The following is a 16,590-nucleotide window of genomic DNA, read 5'->3' as shown; positions in this document are numbered from 1 at the left end:
ATATCACAAACACTAATACAGGGATAAACACCGCTTTTCCTCAATCCACAGATTGGTCAGACACAGAAAGAGAACACTCACAAGACTCTGTGATAACATTTTTAGAAAGGACACATTAGTTAGTTTAACCCATTAACGCTAGTTCTCTTCTCTTCTCGCTTTCATTGGTCGTCCAGGCTTGATTGACAGATAGGCGAGTGTTGTAGAAGGCACACTGTCTGTCATGTCATGACTGGGCGGTCACCACCACCATTGTCTCTGTGGCTGCAACAAACAAGCACAACACTAGTTTGTATGGTAGAAATGCACAGATTCACTACACACGACTATTTGATGTTGCAAACAATACAGCATACACACAGTACTTATCCTAGAATTTAATTGAGTAGAATGGACATGCGTTACAACATCTGTGTAACTTGGACTGTCAAACATGCTGTTCAATCAGTTTCAGGGGCAGCAGGACTTAATAATGAGCAGAGTAGTGCAGGATGAGTTACACTGACCTGACTGAAAATGTGTCTATCTGAGACCAAAACATATCCTGAAGATGTCCATTCTACTATCTCTAGCTCTACACAGACAGCAGTGTTTAAAACTGTGCTGCGTTTTACCTTCTTAACTGTTCTATTACATCACTGAGCAGCGTTTTACAGTCCAGTTAGACACCTTTGGCTCTGTGGATGTAGGCAGAAATACATCTGGTGAGAGCCAAATACAGAGAAGACTCTGAATCTACAACTCTAGCTGCTCTGTCATGGCAATATTTTTCTTTTCGTAACATGTAACAGTTTTAAGTTTGATGCAAGCACAGTCAACATATTTTTAATTAGGTTTAACAAGCTGGTCTCTCCAGTGCACCTTCCTTTAATAAAATGTCCTTAGGATATAAGAGCTTTCCATTTAAGAGGTCCTTTAATACAAAGATTATGGTGTTTGTTGGAGCATTTCATCTAGGAAAATATCCACCTCTATAGATATTTTAAGAGAGAAGAGGCCGGAAGCAACTTTAACAAACTTATTTCGAGGGCCACATACAAGCACAAGTTTATCTCAAGTGGGCTGGACCAGTAAAACCATTGCATAATAATCTACAAATTAGGGCTGGGCGATTATGGCAAAAATCAAAATCACGATTAATTGAACTTTTAACCTCGATTATGATTAATGAACGATTATCTCCACCCTTGATGAACAATTAGCCTATGTATTTTCACAGTTTCTTTTGTTTTGTATTTTACACTGTAGTCACACAATATTTTGTGATATTTTCGCACATGAGTATCTTTAGGGAGTGAAAATAATGATGTTTTAAGGTGTGACGCTGTGGTTGAAAGCCAAATTTAGGCACAAAACCCACTTGATTAAAACTATGTAAAGATCATGGTTTTGGTTAAAAAAGATCACTGGAGACAAGTTTTCTTCCTTAAAGATCTGCAACCTTTACTGTCATGGCAACAGTGAACACCACGATTAATTGACATGAGCAAGATTAAGTCGATTAGTTTCTAAATGTTAGTTTCGATTATTTTTTGATCAATTGCCCAGCCCTACTACAAATAATACATAAAAAATATATTTATTATAACTTTAACAGATTAACAGCCTGAGATGTCCTACGGAAAAATTAGTGCAATTTCCACAATATTATGTCTTAGTTTTTTACAAATTATTTTGCACAAAAGCTGCCGATTTTGCACAATGTTTAGTATATGAATGATTTAAATATGACCTCATGTATCCTGGTCAGGGTGAAAAATCCTCTGAAGTAGCAGAAAAATTGGAACTACTTTTCTGCAATTTCATACTTTGCAATCTTATCCAGTGGGTTGGATTGGACCCCTTGGCAGACCGGTTCTGGTCCGCATGCCTTATGTTTGACACCCCTGTTCTAGATTATCAAGAATTTTATATATTGAAACACATTCATCTATAGCTGCCATTATTTCAGTTACAGTTTATTCACACTAATATCATAGGAGAAAAATAAAAAGCCTTGTTGTGTGTTCTGACAGCAGGAGAAACATGGAACCAATAACTTTAATGTTCTCTCAGTTGCATTCAAGTGTATCGCTGAGCCTTGCCAATGCATACACCATACCAGAACACTGACACTGGCACAGCATAATGGAAAGCAAACAAGGTTACTTGTGTTGCATCTAGGATCTGAAAATCCTACACCAGAATTTATTATGTCAGACTATTTTGTCTTCCTGGCAAAAAAGATAAAAATCTGATCCAAGGACAAACCTTCCTCACCTTGTCTCACTTACCTTAGTCAATTATTTATTTTAATAATACATTTGATGAATCGATTAAGAGTTTAGGTGAATCAGGGCATATCTGATTGGATTAAAGTTTTCCACCGATCATCAAAATCCCAAATAATTCTCTGTGGACTATTATACTAAACTACTATTTCCTGATTTTATATTGAACTAATCAAAGCGCTTGGTGTAGCCGTTATGTAGGATAACAGATAACAGTAATATAAGTAAGAGGTGTTCAAAATATTTGACTGGCAGTTCATACGGTATGTTCTTACTTTGTTCTTCCTCCAGTGACGCCTCCTCCTTGGCTTCATGTGTTATATCCACAGCTTCCTCACTAACCGCCTGGACCTCCAGTTTCTCTTCTACAGCAGCAGATGGCGCCAATTCCTCTCCTGTTGAAGGAGCAGAGTGGCAGGAGTGACAGTGCTTGACCTCTTGCACTGGAGCCTCTGATGATTCTGGTTCAGCAGCTGAAAGAACCTCCAGGTCCGACCCGGCCGAGGCTGCTGCCAGGTGAGTTGAGTCCACAACTGCTGCAGCTTCTGTGTGTGTTGACTCAGCTTCAGATGTCTCCTCTGCTGGAGCTTCAGCTGCTGCCTCCTCCACTGGTGTCTCAACAGCTGGTGCCTCCTCTTCCACTGGAGTATCTTCAGCTGCAGTGGTGACCTCCTCTGTAGGTGTAGCCTCCTCAGCGGGAGCAGTATCTTCAGGCGAAGCCTCTGTGGAGGAGACAGCCTCTTCAGGGACAGCTTCAGGGACAGCTTCAGGGACCGGAACCTGATCCTCAGCTTGTGCCTCTCCCACCTCCTCCACTGTAGGAGCTGAAGTTGCAGGTTCCTCAGGAGGAGGTGCAGCTACCTCCTCCTCCCCCTCTGATGAAGGAGGAGTGGATGTCTCCTCTTGAATCACCTCCTCTACAGCTGGAGCCCCTGCATCTTCTGTCTCAGCCACTTCCTCAACAGTAGGCACCTCTGCAGACTTCAGCTCCTCCTCTGTCACCACAACAGCCTCTTCAGACTCTTCTTTAGTCGTCACCTCTGCAATTGCCTCCAGGACTTCTGGTTCTATCACCTCTGAACTCTTCCCATCTTCTTCTATTTGCCGGACAGCTTTCACCAGACTCGTCTCACCGACAGACGCCGCTGCAATCTCAACTGTAGAGCCAGCCAAGATCTTCACAGCTGTAAGAAGATCTGGCATAGACTCTGAGGGACAGAAGGGAGACAAGTAGAGGTGAGAGATTAAAGATATATTTGAGTCCGATGACTTTAACTCAAAATTGTAACAGCAGTTAAGTGACGTAAACTTTTACATAAACATGCTGTTGGATGTTGTATCTTTCAAGACATCTAATGTAAATTGTCTTATTTACCTTGCTATGAAGATTATTCAGTACATTGTTCTCTTTATGATATAACATGCCCTTTCATATAAATTCAACTTACCTTGACCAGGTGTCCATCACAGGAGGGTTCAGTAGGTACTCTACAGGAGACTACCTGCCCAGTTCATGCTCCCTCTGCTGGTGCAACCTTTTAGAGAAAGTGTGACTCGTGGCTTTAGAACAGACCTTCAACACCGTGTGTTTGGAGGATAGTCCACTGCTTGTGAGCACTCTTGAATCTTGGTGATCTCCAAAATATATTCAATAATTTTAGTTCCATTTACTTGTCAGATACTTAAGAGGTTCAAAAGTCAAAAGCCATTCAATGAGCGCGTCTGTCACCCCATGCTGAGCCACAAGGACAATCTAATATGAGCATTGTAATCTAGGATTAGCCTTAACCAGTCTGTGGGACAGTTAAACAGCTCTTATCACACTCCAGACTGTAAATAAAATGCTCTAACAAAACCTTCTATAGCGGCATGAGTTAGAACAGCACAATTGAATGCTTGTACTATCATTTTAATCTTAGCTTGTCGAGCCGGTCCCATTATCTGACAGTTTTAATGTGTAATACCGCCTGCAGGTTTTTTTTTTTTTTTTAAACCCATCTCTGCTTGATATGAACAATATTGGAGACAGGGTAGATAAAATTTAGTTTCTGCATCATGTCATTCTGTGTATCATCTTTGGAGGAATTCCTGAGATAAAAGACCTGTGTAAGACTTCAGTGCACAGGAGCATGGACATGGCAGCAGCACAGATTCTAGAAAAGGGGAATTACTACAGGATGTGGGTGTTTCTACAACTGCAAGTTCAAATTTTAAAGTTTAAAAGCAACAAGCATCTAAGCTCTGAAAGAACCGTAATTTTGAGTCAGGCCTGGACACATGCAAACAATATCAATGAAAATATTACAAAATCAAATACATTCAACCCACCATAAGAAAAAAAATACAATGTAGAACATAAAGAGAAACAGTCTTTATTGAAACAACTTATCATCCAGTGATGTTTTTCTTTTAATTCTTTGAACACTTAAACTGCATTAATAATTTCAATGCCCAGACATAGGTGAATGCATTTTGCATAGTGTTCCCTGAAATATTAGTTTCACAGATTTAAAAAGAGACAGAATGCAGAAGTTATAAAAAAAAAAAAACCTACAGGAAAAATGGCTTTGATTTCTAAGAAGAGACTGGAGAAGATGAACTGTAGTGTTGGGGTCTGATTTGTGAGTTTTGTACATCGCTGGTTTGATTATAATGATGTAGAAACACAAAAAGTGTATCTGAATGTGTGACCTCCCCCAAAAAAAACCAAACATGATCTTTGTGGGGTGAAAAATAACGAGAAAAGCATGTTTTACGCTGACTTACAGGCGTTGTGCAAAAAGGGATTTAACAGGAGTCGAGAAACTAGACGAGCTGTAGCCAGTAAAGACAAGAGCAAATGGTTTTTGGTCATACTTCACAGTGAGTTAAAACTGAAGGAAGCACAGGCTCCATCTTTTCCATTTGCATAATAATCCTAAATTGAGCAAAGATTAAGATATAGTTGAAATGAAGGATTCTCTGAGCAGAAGGAGACTGAAGAATGTATTGGCTGCATTCATTCACCATGCTGACATTTTTAGACAAGTAAAAGGAACAAGATGATGCAGGACTGTCCTGTTTAAGGGCACTTTAAATATTTTTGCAGAGAACATCATTAGTAATAATCAACTCGGCGCTATCCCTTTTATCAACACTCCATTAACTGTTTAGCAGCCAAACCATCATTTGAAGTCGCTCTGCCTTGGTGATTACCATACAAACTGAATTTTCTGAACTGAGTTGAAGTGCAGTATGTGCAATCTAACCAGACAGCCAAACGACAAATTTTATGGTTTGATTCTGAAGGTTGGGGTGGGTAAGGGATGGGAAGGCACCTGAAAAACAGGACTGATGGACCCCTGACTGTTATATTCATTAACCAACTGGAAGTGAAGCTGTTTGTCCCTTATATTTTAGAATAAAAAAAAACAAAAAAAACAAACAGGGGTTCATGAGTCCTTTTTTCTTGGGCCCACACCGGTGGGACACAGCACATCTAACTCCTCGCTCTCCTTTCTAGGCAAAGCATCGAGCTTTATGCAGCCGCCTCTGCAGCAGGGGCGGCCTCAGCCTCGACGGCTGCAGAGACAGTCTCTGCCTCAGCAGGGGGAGCGGAAGGGACTTCATCTACTGCTGCCGTACCAGCACTCTCTGCTGCGGGGACCTCTGCTGGTGCCTCCTCGATGGCAGCGACTTCGACAGGAGCAGCTTCGGGAACAGCCTCTACTTCCGCAGGTGGTGCAGCCTCTTCTGCGGCTGCTGGTTCAGCTGCAGCCTCGGCAACAACCTCCTCGGCAGCCACAGCGGCTGGTTCTTCAGATACGGCGGCTGGTTCTTCAGACACAGCGACCACTGCTTCAGACACAGCCTCGACAGCAGGTTCGGCAGCGGTCTCTGCCACTGGTTCTGCAGGAGCAGAGACGGATTCAACAACTTCGGTGGATGGTGCAGCCTCCTCCACTGGGGCAGGTTCTGCTGCAGGAGCTGCTACCTCTGGTGCTGCCTCGGCTGCAGGAGCTGCAGATTGAGAGAAGGGCAACAGAAATGCATGAGTGGATCCTTCTTTCACCAACTTCTCCCCATGACCCGTTTTGTGCACTAGGAAAAGTTAAAACAGACATCTAGGTCTGTATTGGCTAACCGGTTGTCAAGTCTTCTAAGGTACATTTTACTATTTGGAAGCATTTTAATTTCTCTTGTGCATCAGTGGCAAAAAATGTTTTTGCAGCTATAGATATCAGCTGTGAGGGTAAATATTTCTTCATGCAGTGTTGAATAGCACTGGAAATAAAGTGAACTTTCCCTAGAAAAAGGTGACCGACGTAACATGTCAGCGGTGGCGTACTAATGGGCTCTCGGTGATCCAGAGTTCCGTGTTCTTCAAATCCTGTCAACCACTTCTGATTACCTCTAATAATCCTTCATGGAACTATAAATTCAAAGAAAGAGCCACAATCTAACTTTGTTAACCATTTGACCCCAAACTTGTGTCAACAGGTAACAGAGTTCAGGCCAGGAGCTTAGGTCTTAAAAAAGGTAAAGCAGCTGCTGTTAAAACTGTCAACATTATGAGTGAAGAGAAGATAATCCGTAATCCCAACATGTCAGAGGGACAGAAATATAACTGCTGACCTCACTGAAGCTGCTGTTATGGTTGGTTTACATTTACACTAAAAGGAGACTTTAGGTTCAGGTGAACAGAGTATATCCTTAAAGAGAACAGGAGGTGTAAGATGACATTAATAGAAGCATTCCTAAACAAGGAAATAACCAAAGCGTAAACAATTACTTTTGTAATTTGGATAATCATCTAACCAGCTTCTTCTGGGTTCTCAGAATGTAAGAGATTGCTGCTTTGCTGTTTTACATTGTACAAGACTAACAGTTTGGAGGGGTCATCTTGTTATCTGAGAAATCTTGATGTAATTTTTGGACATAATTGTTAGTTGCATCCCAAGTGATAACATTTTAACAACTGTGGCTAAAAAGGGTTTCAATTCTTCCATTATGTTAAACTGGTTTAGAGCGCCTTCCCCCATTTGACAAAGTGAAACAAGAATCTGATAAGATATCTGCCATCACAGTAACATTGTATGCATCGTTCAGATCCTCCTGCACAGCTAGTACACTTGTGGCTCTGTGGCGCAATGGATAGCGCATTGGACTTCTAGCAAAGCACAAGAGAAGTGATTCAAAGGTTGTGGGTTCGAGTCCCACCAGAGTCGTGCTTTTGAAATAGTGAAACTGTACCAACAGTTAACCAAACCACACAGACTGTGTAGGAGGGGAGGGATATACTTAAATGAATTCCAATGTGGGTTGGTGTATGCGTTATGGGATATGTTGTAATTGTTGTTGGGATAGTATGGCTGGTGATGTTTTGTCTGTTGTCATTGTGGCTGTTAAGGCATTTATGGCGCAGTTGCTGAGTCCAAGACAAATTTCCCTAAGTGGGACAATAAAGTATATTGTATTGGATTAAGATCCAGAAAATGATCCTAGGATAAACCAACTAAAAAGATCCTGGTTCCCTTATGAAAAGCATACAAATACCTGCCATGAAAAGCTTTAGCAGCAATGGATGTGCTTTTATTGTTACTTAAAGAATTGTTCCTGAAACACATGTGATTTAACAGATGGGTCTGATATTCAATACTAGACTAAAATAGAATACCTTCTGCTTTTGCTTAATAACAATTTACTAATCATTATAAAAACATTTAGTGTATGGAAACAAATAGTCAAGAATATCAGGGTTTTAACAAGCAGCCAAACTAGTAAAATGCATGAATGTGCAGCTAAAGAACACTAAATTACACTATAACCAAACACTGCTTAGTTTAACATGTCAGGATCCTTGATCACTGTCACTATTTGCAACAACAAAACAATTTCAGGAACTTTATTTGCTGAACCTTTTTGCTTGGTTACATTATGACGAAGCAGTAGATTATCCAGTGCTGTAGGGAGCAGAGCTTTTAGCTCCATTTTTGACTAAAAACACTTCCAGGCTGCATGTACATTACTGAACCATTGACAGCAGCTTGCTTATCCCCATCACAGACAAGTTAGCTGCTCTGGGCGCAGAGCCATGATCTGTCCGGGCTCAAATTGGCTGAATAGACAAATCATTTGCAGACTGAAATCAAAACAGACAGGCAAGATAAAGCTATTGAGAATGATCATTCTACCATGTCTGATATTTGGGTGGTGTAGCCAGAACTGACTCAGAAGGACGTTAAGATCTCCTGCTTTCACTCTCACTCTGAAACAGCCACTGAGGCTGTTTATTACTTCATTTCAACAGCTCTGAATAATCTGTGTTAGAGTATTCTGTTTATCAATACTCATGACATATGCATATTAAGCCAAAAAAAAAAAAAAAAAAAAAAAAAGGCCCTGAATCACATGTCACATTTAGAAGCTAAAGACAGATCTGACTATTGAGGATAGCAGATTTAAAAAATATATATTCATGGAGAATATATGTGTGTGAACTGTGCGAGAGGGAAAGTAAAAAGTTTTCATGGAGTACATCAACAAATATTCCTGTTTTGAGATGAACAACTCTGGGGTTTTGCATTTTGATGTGTTTAGGCTAGTTAGCTAAGTTTGTCTTTTTCCTCCATGGTACAGTAGAAACCAAGCATTTCTTTCAAAATCACTACATTTCATGAGTTTACAGGTTGTAAGAAGTCCTGCTTACAGCTTTCACACCCACTGCATTTTATTTCCCCTCTGTGTGGAAGCTGATTCTGGGTGCTAGGACAGGTTTGGGCTAACATTAGCAGCTTGTTTAGTTCACACACTAGCAACACCAAACAAACTTGTATTGTATTTAACAGTCTAACATTCACTGGACACATTGTGTATACCTCATTTTCTTTTTCCTAATAATACCATGCTATGGCTACCTAACTACACTGGAATAAAAAAGAAAATAAAAAAATTCAGTTTTCTCATTTCCACTGTCCTCTCATTATCAACTAGTAAGGATGCTAATGTTTTGCCTGGAACACATAGCTTCAGCCCCAGACTTTTAGCACTATATCATTTATGTAGCATCAAGTGCACAAAGTTCCTGTTTTAAAATGAGTCAGCTATAAATATCTAAGAGTCATCCTGAGGCAGTGTTTTCAACTAATTCATGGAGCTAACATTAGATAGCAACAATCATGATTGAAATGAGAAGCTAATTTGTCTGAAATCAAACTTATTGTTTCAATTGTTGTCATTGTAAACTATATATGTGTTGTGCTAGAATGGAAAGCTTCACAAGAGGGTGGCACTTAGTAAGCTGTCAATTTAGGTCTTCATCCATCTGCAGTATTATTTGGAGATACACATTTTGTATCTGGATTATACTTATTTGTATGGTTTTGTGCCCAGTACACAAACAAAGTAGTCATCATCACTCACTGAAATTGAGTGTGTGTGTGTGTGTGTGTGTGTGTGTGTTTCAGTAGTTGGGTAACTGACCCTTTTCTGTGGAGGCCACATTGGCGAGTTTGTCCTCAGTTTCACCACCAACCGACTTGTAGGCCTGGGAGAAAGAGGGCAGATATACACTTTACATTCCAGCACACAACTAATGATAACAAAATAGTTATTACAAAATGCCACCTTCCACTGTTATTTTGTTCAACATGAACAAACACAGTTGATCTACACTTGTGCTTTTACAGTAGACTGACAAAACATGGAACAAATCTACCCAGACAATAGTGAGTAGAAACAACTGAGTAAGTCAGAAAGCACAAAGACCCTAGTATTTGCCTTCAGTGTCAAAGCTCTGGTGATGACTTTTCACCACAGGACAGTCCATTCTGCTCTGAGAATGCATGTTAACTCCCAGTTTACACCAGCAAAAAGCTCCAGTCTATTTAACAAATGTAGCATTTCAGTGTAGCAGGAAAGTCAAGTGAGCTGCATTATTTTCCTGCAATGATCCAAATACTGCAGCAATAAACTTATATACAAGCAAGGAGTTTGCTTCCAATTGTTTAAGTTGAGCTATCTTGTACTACATGTACCTGTAACCCATATCTTTTCTATGTACTTTGACCACTGTTTGGAAGTCATGGCTGCCATTTATTTTTTTATAAACGCAAATGTTGTGTTTAAGTTCTTAATTCTGGAAAAAAAAAATCTAATTCAATTTAATTAGATGGTTGATGAAAGTATTTTATACTGGTAGTCTTGGACCTCCATTTTTCCCCTTTCTATATATGCATGCTGAAATGTATTAAATCTGTTCCTTCAGTAATTACATTCTCACTATTTAAAAATGGCATTAACTATATGGATTAAGATGAGGACCAAGTGATAACTTTACTCACATACACCGCTGCAGCAGTGAGGCCTCCTCCACACAGAACAAAGTACGTCAGGTTGCTGGAGCCACCAGGAACCCCGAAGGCCATGTGTCGCACTGGAGCTGCTGAGAGACGCCGGAGGACAAAGTGAGTGCAAGTTCAAAAGCAACATGAAGGTTAACATTCACATTTCTATAATTAGATTATGTGAATCAGCATCATTAGCCAGTCAGGATAACTGTTAAACTTATCATTTCTGGGTGTTGCATTCAGGGGGGAAAAAAAGGTCCCATCAGAAGTACAACTTGATTGGTACAAAGACCAACACATTCTGATCATGTGTTTACATCCCTTAATCCAGTTACACAGTACAGCCTTGGTCAGTTGTAGCAGTGGAGATGGGTAGATTAAGCAGCAGCCAAGCCAAACACCAAATTGTCCCCTAAATTAAATCCTGGGCAGCCCTGGCTTCATGATCTTAGATTTATTTTATTTTTTTAAATGATTTGAATTTATATGATGATGTTATTAGTCCCTCGACACATGGTCAGGACTGAAAGAGGCACGGCCAAAAGCTTCTTAATAGGCTGTTGTTGTGGCAGGTAGGTGAGTGCGGCTGGCAGCTCATACGCTCTGTGAAAAGATTTGTTGGTGTTTAGAGGATTGCCAGTGGTGCATGCAGAGGAGGCCATAAATAAAACCACCCAAATCTGGCTCATCCTAAACGCTAGCTCAGTTTAATCTCTTCTAGAGCTCACACACGAACACGCCTCCGCCTGCATACAAACATGCATTCACACACACCAGGAGCATGTTCACCCAGCAACATGATATCTTTAGCATGATTTACGTCTTGTGTGTGAACATGCACATGGCTTGTTTACTCAGACTGGAGGAGGCCATCTGAAGGAGTGAAGGAACACAATGTACAGCTCACACCACCCCTTCTCTCGCTGACATGTCATCATGTGTGTTCAGTCAAACCATAAAACTCATTCAATGACTTTGCATATGACCCCTGGCATCTATAGAGACATAGGAAACTGATCACCTGTTTAACCAGTTACGGATGAATTTTTTTAGGTTTTTGAAAATACTGAACTGATTTAATCAATTACAGGTTTTAAGAGTGACTGAAAACAGAGCTTTCAACTTTAACTTGATTTGAGCGTTAACATCCAAAAAAAAAAAACCTGCAGTAGCTCATCTTGCATTAGGGCCAAAGGTCAGTGTCTCCTTGATTGCACTTTTCTTAAGCCCTTTCCTTACAATAAAAGCGTAAACATCCCTGAAAATGTGCTAGCATTTTTAAAGTAGTTCCAGGAGTTTTTTCTACAAGATTAAATTAGTTAAATTCAGGGGGCAGACATTTTGGGAAAGTACACATTTTAACTTTCTTGCATAGAGATGCAAGAAGTAGCCTTTAGCTTAGCATTAAGACTGGAAACAGAGTGGAAAGTGCTAGCCTGGCTATATCCAAAGCTAACACAATCCTCCTACCAGCTCACTAACACATTTCATCTTGTCCTTTTAATCCCTACTAAAAACAAGTCTAAATTATTTCAGGTCAATTATTTGCCATTTTACTGAAGGTTGCATGCCAAACTATTTGTTGGCAGGGAGCATAGACTTCATGCGTCTCTGTTGCCTGACAAGTACTCACAGCCAAGAAATAAGCTGACACAAAAACACCCTTATTTTTTTATTTGACTTTAGAGACTGTGGCAATAATGTTCTCCAAGAAAGTGGAAAGAAAAGTTGAGCTATTCCTTCACATACAGTTAAAACTGAGCTAATCTGTTTCAATAGATGAGTGTGTGGGGTTTGGTCAGATTTGATTGACAGCGCTGTCAACTTGATCAAACAACCCAACTGTCAGATTCTGATTTGAATGTTGGGGAAATCCAAAAAAGGGCTGGTGCACTGAGCCCCACCCACTTCAAACCAATGAGAAGAGACAAAAAAAAAAAAAAAAAAAACTAATCTTTCCTGAAAAAAAAAAAAAAAAAAAAAAAACCCATTTCAACTTTGGCTAAACATTGTGGGTTCTACCAAGATCCCATCCCTTGCAGTAACTAGCTGATAGGGAAGCTGTATTTTCAGGGCTTTACCACTAAATTACAAGTGCTCCATTCAACATTGTGAAGCAAAGCACTACATAGCTAGACACTGTCCTGTTGTGGATGCTGAGCCAATGTAACACTAAGTCCTCCCTCCTCCTCCTCCTCCTCCTCCTCCTCTTAATGCCCATGACACAGCAGCACCACACAGGGACAAGTCCAAGTACAGGTTATTTATACAGGTAATCAGTTAATCCCTGCTGCCTGGTTCAAGCCTGTAAAAATGGACACGCATGTCAGGCGAAAACACAAGATGGCTGCTGTGGTAGCAGTGATACATGTGCTCTCCTGCTGCTGTCTGTCAGCTGCCATGTGCTCAGTGAGACGTTGAATGAAGGAGAACATGCTGACCTGTAGGACAGGAATGGTTGCCTTGCTGCCTAGAGGCTATAAAGGCTATAGGGTGCTGTGTTTGTGTGTTGTGTAATTGCAGAGCAGCAACCTTCAGCATCCACCTCTTCTTTCTGTCCTTTATCAACTGCATGCATATACAGGATTTTTGGGCTACATTTTTAAAAAGAAACACTTGGTTTTGCAGCTTATGTTCAGTTGTTTTTTAAATTTTATTTTTGGCTTTACTGGAAAGTCTTCCAACAGGAAATTAAAACAGCAGAGGCAGCTTTCCCCCTCAGGCTGAATTCCACATGTTCAGGTCCCAAAGTAAAGGATGATCCAGGCATGGCCGTGTGAAAAGAGAGTGTCCCAACATAACCAGTGATCATGTGTCAAATCCCCCTCAGCTTACATGCAAAGAGGAGTGAATATTCAAATTAATCTGCTAAAAAATAATTTGCATTTTCAAAGATTGTGTTAATTCATATAATAAAAAGGTTTCTTAATTTGTTATCTTCTATTTAAGTTACTTTTAAACCTCTTTTACTCATTGGGACCTCTGCACAGAATTGAACAAGTGGCCTCCATGTGCTTTTGTTCATACAAAGCAGTTCTAGGACAACGTGTTACCATGACACAAAAAATCACTTGAAACATTTATTTTATTTTCAAATACTGATTTTTGTGTGGGATTTAAATACTTGAATCAAATATGTTATGCAACGAGTGCAGCTTGGTTATAAAACTCAAAATCAATTGGGGTTTTAGTCGACAGTGTGATGCGCTCTTTCATAACCTCTGTGTAGAACTGAGTGTTCCCAAAGCAGGACACACCTCCCTCTGACTGCAGCTCCACTCTGCACAGTTTAACATCTTCACACTCGGCCGTTTAACATGAATACCAACCACACACGGCCATCAAAAAGCAAAGATATGAGATACTTCCTTGCACTTTAAAATAAAAAAATCATTGCACTTTTTGGAGTTATGCTTTTGTGCCGTTTTTTGTTTTTACAAGCGATGTTTTTACAATCTGAGCATTTACAAACCTTAATGAATCGATTTTTGTGGATTCATGTCCAACAGGTAAACGCACGAAACAAAAGTCAATTAAATGCTCTTATTAACATAATCAACATCAATCATGTAAAACTATTTAAAAAGTCACAAAAACGACCTGACTCACTGTTAGTGGATGTGGGTTGGAGAGCCCTCCGTGCCAGCGGCCCGATTCTCTGCCATGCCCGTCTGCAGAACATCTTTGCTGGGTTATGAGCGGCAGGTGAGCGTGTGTGTGTCCCTGTGATTCCTGTAGGTTTTTAAAGATAAATGAGGAGGAGAGCGCAGCTGCTGTCCAATGCTGATTAAGAGGACACCCCTCCCCCCTCCCCCAAAAAGGTTATTTCAATCCTGCGCCCCCTGCAGGTGAATGAATAGAATACAGCACATGTAAACTATAATCATCCCCTTCAGACATGGTTCAAAACATATAATTAATATACATTTCAAAAGTTTGTTACTTGGTTAGAGATTTGCAAAATAACACCCACTCCATCTGCCTCATTAAAAATCCAGAATGTGAAATAAAAATACTTTTCCTTTCAGAAGTTTTACAACTGGATACAAGATGTTTCCTCACTCACATTCTCAGTATTTGTGCACTGGAGGCTTCAACACTTGTGTAAGTTATATACTGGACCATGATTGGCTTCCATGTCACAAATCGTGCCTGCAGCGATGTATCTTAATCTCAGATTTAAACTGAGCACAGAGAAACTTTCCTGATGACATTGTCTTATTTACTGGCCTGTATCTGATGAGTTTCTGAGGCAGATTCCACCTGTTCAATTGCATTTTGCAATCATTGATATTTCCCACTTGACTTCATTCCTGGAAATCAAATAGGAGGAGATCATCAAAAGTGTGCTGTAGCTGAGCAGAGGATCAGCCATCCCCCAAGTTTCAAGTGGATTACAGTCCTAATTGGAAAGAGACAACTAACTGGTTGCATAATCTACACTGTCTCTGAGTGCTATTGTGGGCCTGCGTCCATGTGCGCTGTTCTGAATGCCAGAGCCAAAACCACTGCAGGTGAATATAAGAGGAACTTGGTGTTCTCTGTATATTTGAGCACCATGTCTAACTATTCAATTTGGAGCTTGTTTGGAAGATAATACCTGACCCAGAATCAAGGACTGCTGGCTGTGGACTACAGTCAGATATTGATGATTAGTGTATCTGGTGCCCTCCTGTGGTGAAACACCTGCCAGGACACTAACCAGACATGTACCAACAGGCTCCCCATTAACAGTATCAACATCAAGCCATTACTTTCCTACTCTTAATGCAAGTGATTAATTTATATTAGAGACTATGTAACTGTGGTTACATTGTTGCCACACATGGTAGTTGTAGGATAATGGTAAATAATAGAGTAGCAGAGTAGCACAAATACAAAAAGTCATAAATTCTGCAATAATGTAGGTTATACAGTAATATCTATCTGAAGTTTAGTATTGTGCTTCCATAAAGTGACTCACAAAAGACAGAATAATAAAGAAGGGTCAAATCAAAGTAGAAGATGTTGAGATGTACTGATTGTCCATTATCCAACTCCCAAGTGTATTTTCATTAGTACCTTCCTGCCCAGTAAACTACCATGTCTCTCAGACTCCACACACCCCAGTTCTTTAACTCTGTCTGCATCAACTTTGTGACTAAAGGCTTTCAATTAAAAGTCTGTAACCTACAAGCTACAATAAATCACCACACATCACTACAAAAACATCACTTTGACGTTATCAGAGATTATCTTCTCACTTAAAGCTCCTCCAGAATCTCAGCTGAAATACAACTAACTGCCCCCAAAGGCTGAGAAGTGATTTCTGTGGCAAGTAAATTGATCTAGATGTGTAAAATCCATGCAATGTCCCTTTAAGTAGGGACAAGTACAAGTACAAGCACAAGTATTTGCAGTCGAAGCCACATCTGTTACAGAGTGATTATCTTGTCAGATGTCCAAATATAAGCCTCAGAAATTCTGGAGCTGTTCAAAACAAAATAGATAACTTTAATTTCTACCAGTTCTTTTGTTGTTTCCACTTATTATATGAGGGTTTAATAGCTTGTATATGATACATGCATTTAAACCTGTTTCCAAGTAAATTATCAGTAAAGTAACTGGAAGTCTGCTTGAGAAGAATAGTGCTAGACATTTACTGTTTGGGTAGTGAATGTTGCACCAATGTGATGCTGAGACCTGACACTTGCATGTGTACACACGCATACACAATCACTTCAGAGGACATTATATTGACTTATTCTAACCTTAACTATAACCAGATGGCTCATACCCTAATCTTCACCTCAGCTAACCTTAACTTTAAACCAAGTCTTCACCCTAAATGTAATGATTTATGTTAAGGGGACTTGCTTTTTGTCCCCATAAGCCTGTGCAACATGAGGAATACATACACACAGACACACACTTTGCTGCCCATAGCTATGGTGTTGCATGATCGACAGTTGTCGGGCAGAAAAGGTTTCCTCTCATCATGTGATGACCTCTGA

At 40.1% G+C, this 16,590-nt stretch overlaps 1 non-coding gene across 1 annotated transcript; it reads left to right on the top strand.

Moving 5' to 3' along the window:
• The first annotated feature begins 7,385 nt into the window (after nucleotides 1–7,385).
• trnar-ucu (transfer RNA arginine (anticodon UCU)) lies at nucleotides 7,386–7,477 on the top strand. Its single transcript is given in 2 exon segments — nucleotides 7,386–7,422; nucleotides 7,442–7,477. It is a non-coding gene; the product is annotated as a tRNA-Arg (tRNA).
• The last annotated feature ends 9,113 nt before the right edge of the window (nucleotides 7,478–16,590 follow it).

The sequence above is a fragment of the Scomber japonicus genome, chromosome 2 (assembly GCF_027409825.1).
Source record: "Scomber japonicus isolate fScoJap1 chromosome 2, fScoJap1.pri, whole genome shotgun sequence".
NCBI lineage: Eukaryota > Metazoa > Chordata > Actinopteri > Scombriformes > Scombridae > Scomber > Scomber japonicus.
The sequence above is the reverse complement of the archived record's forward strand: the minus strand, read 5'-3'. Positions and strand labels throughout refer to the sequence as shown.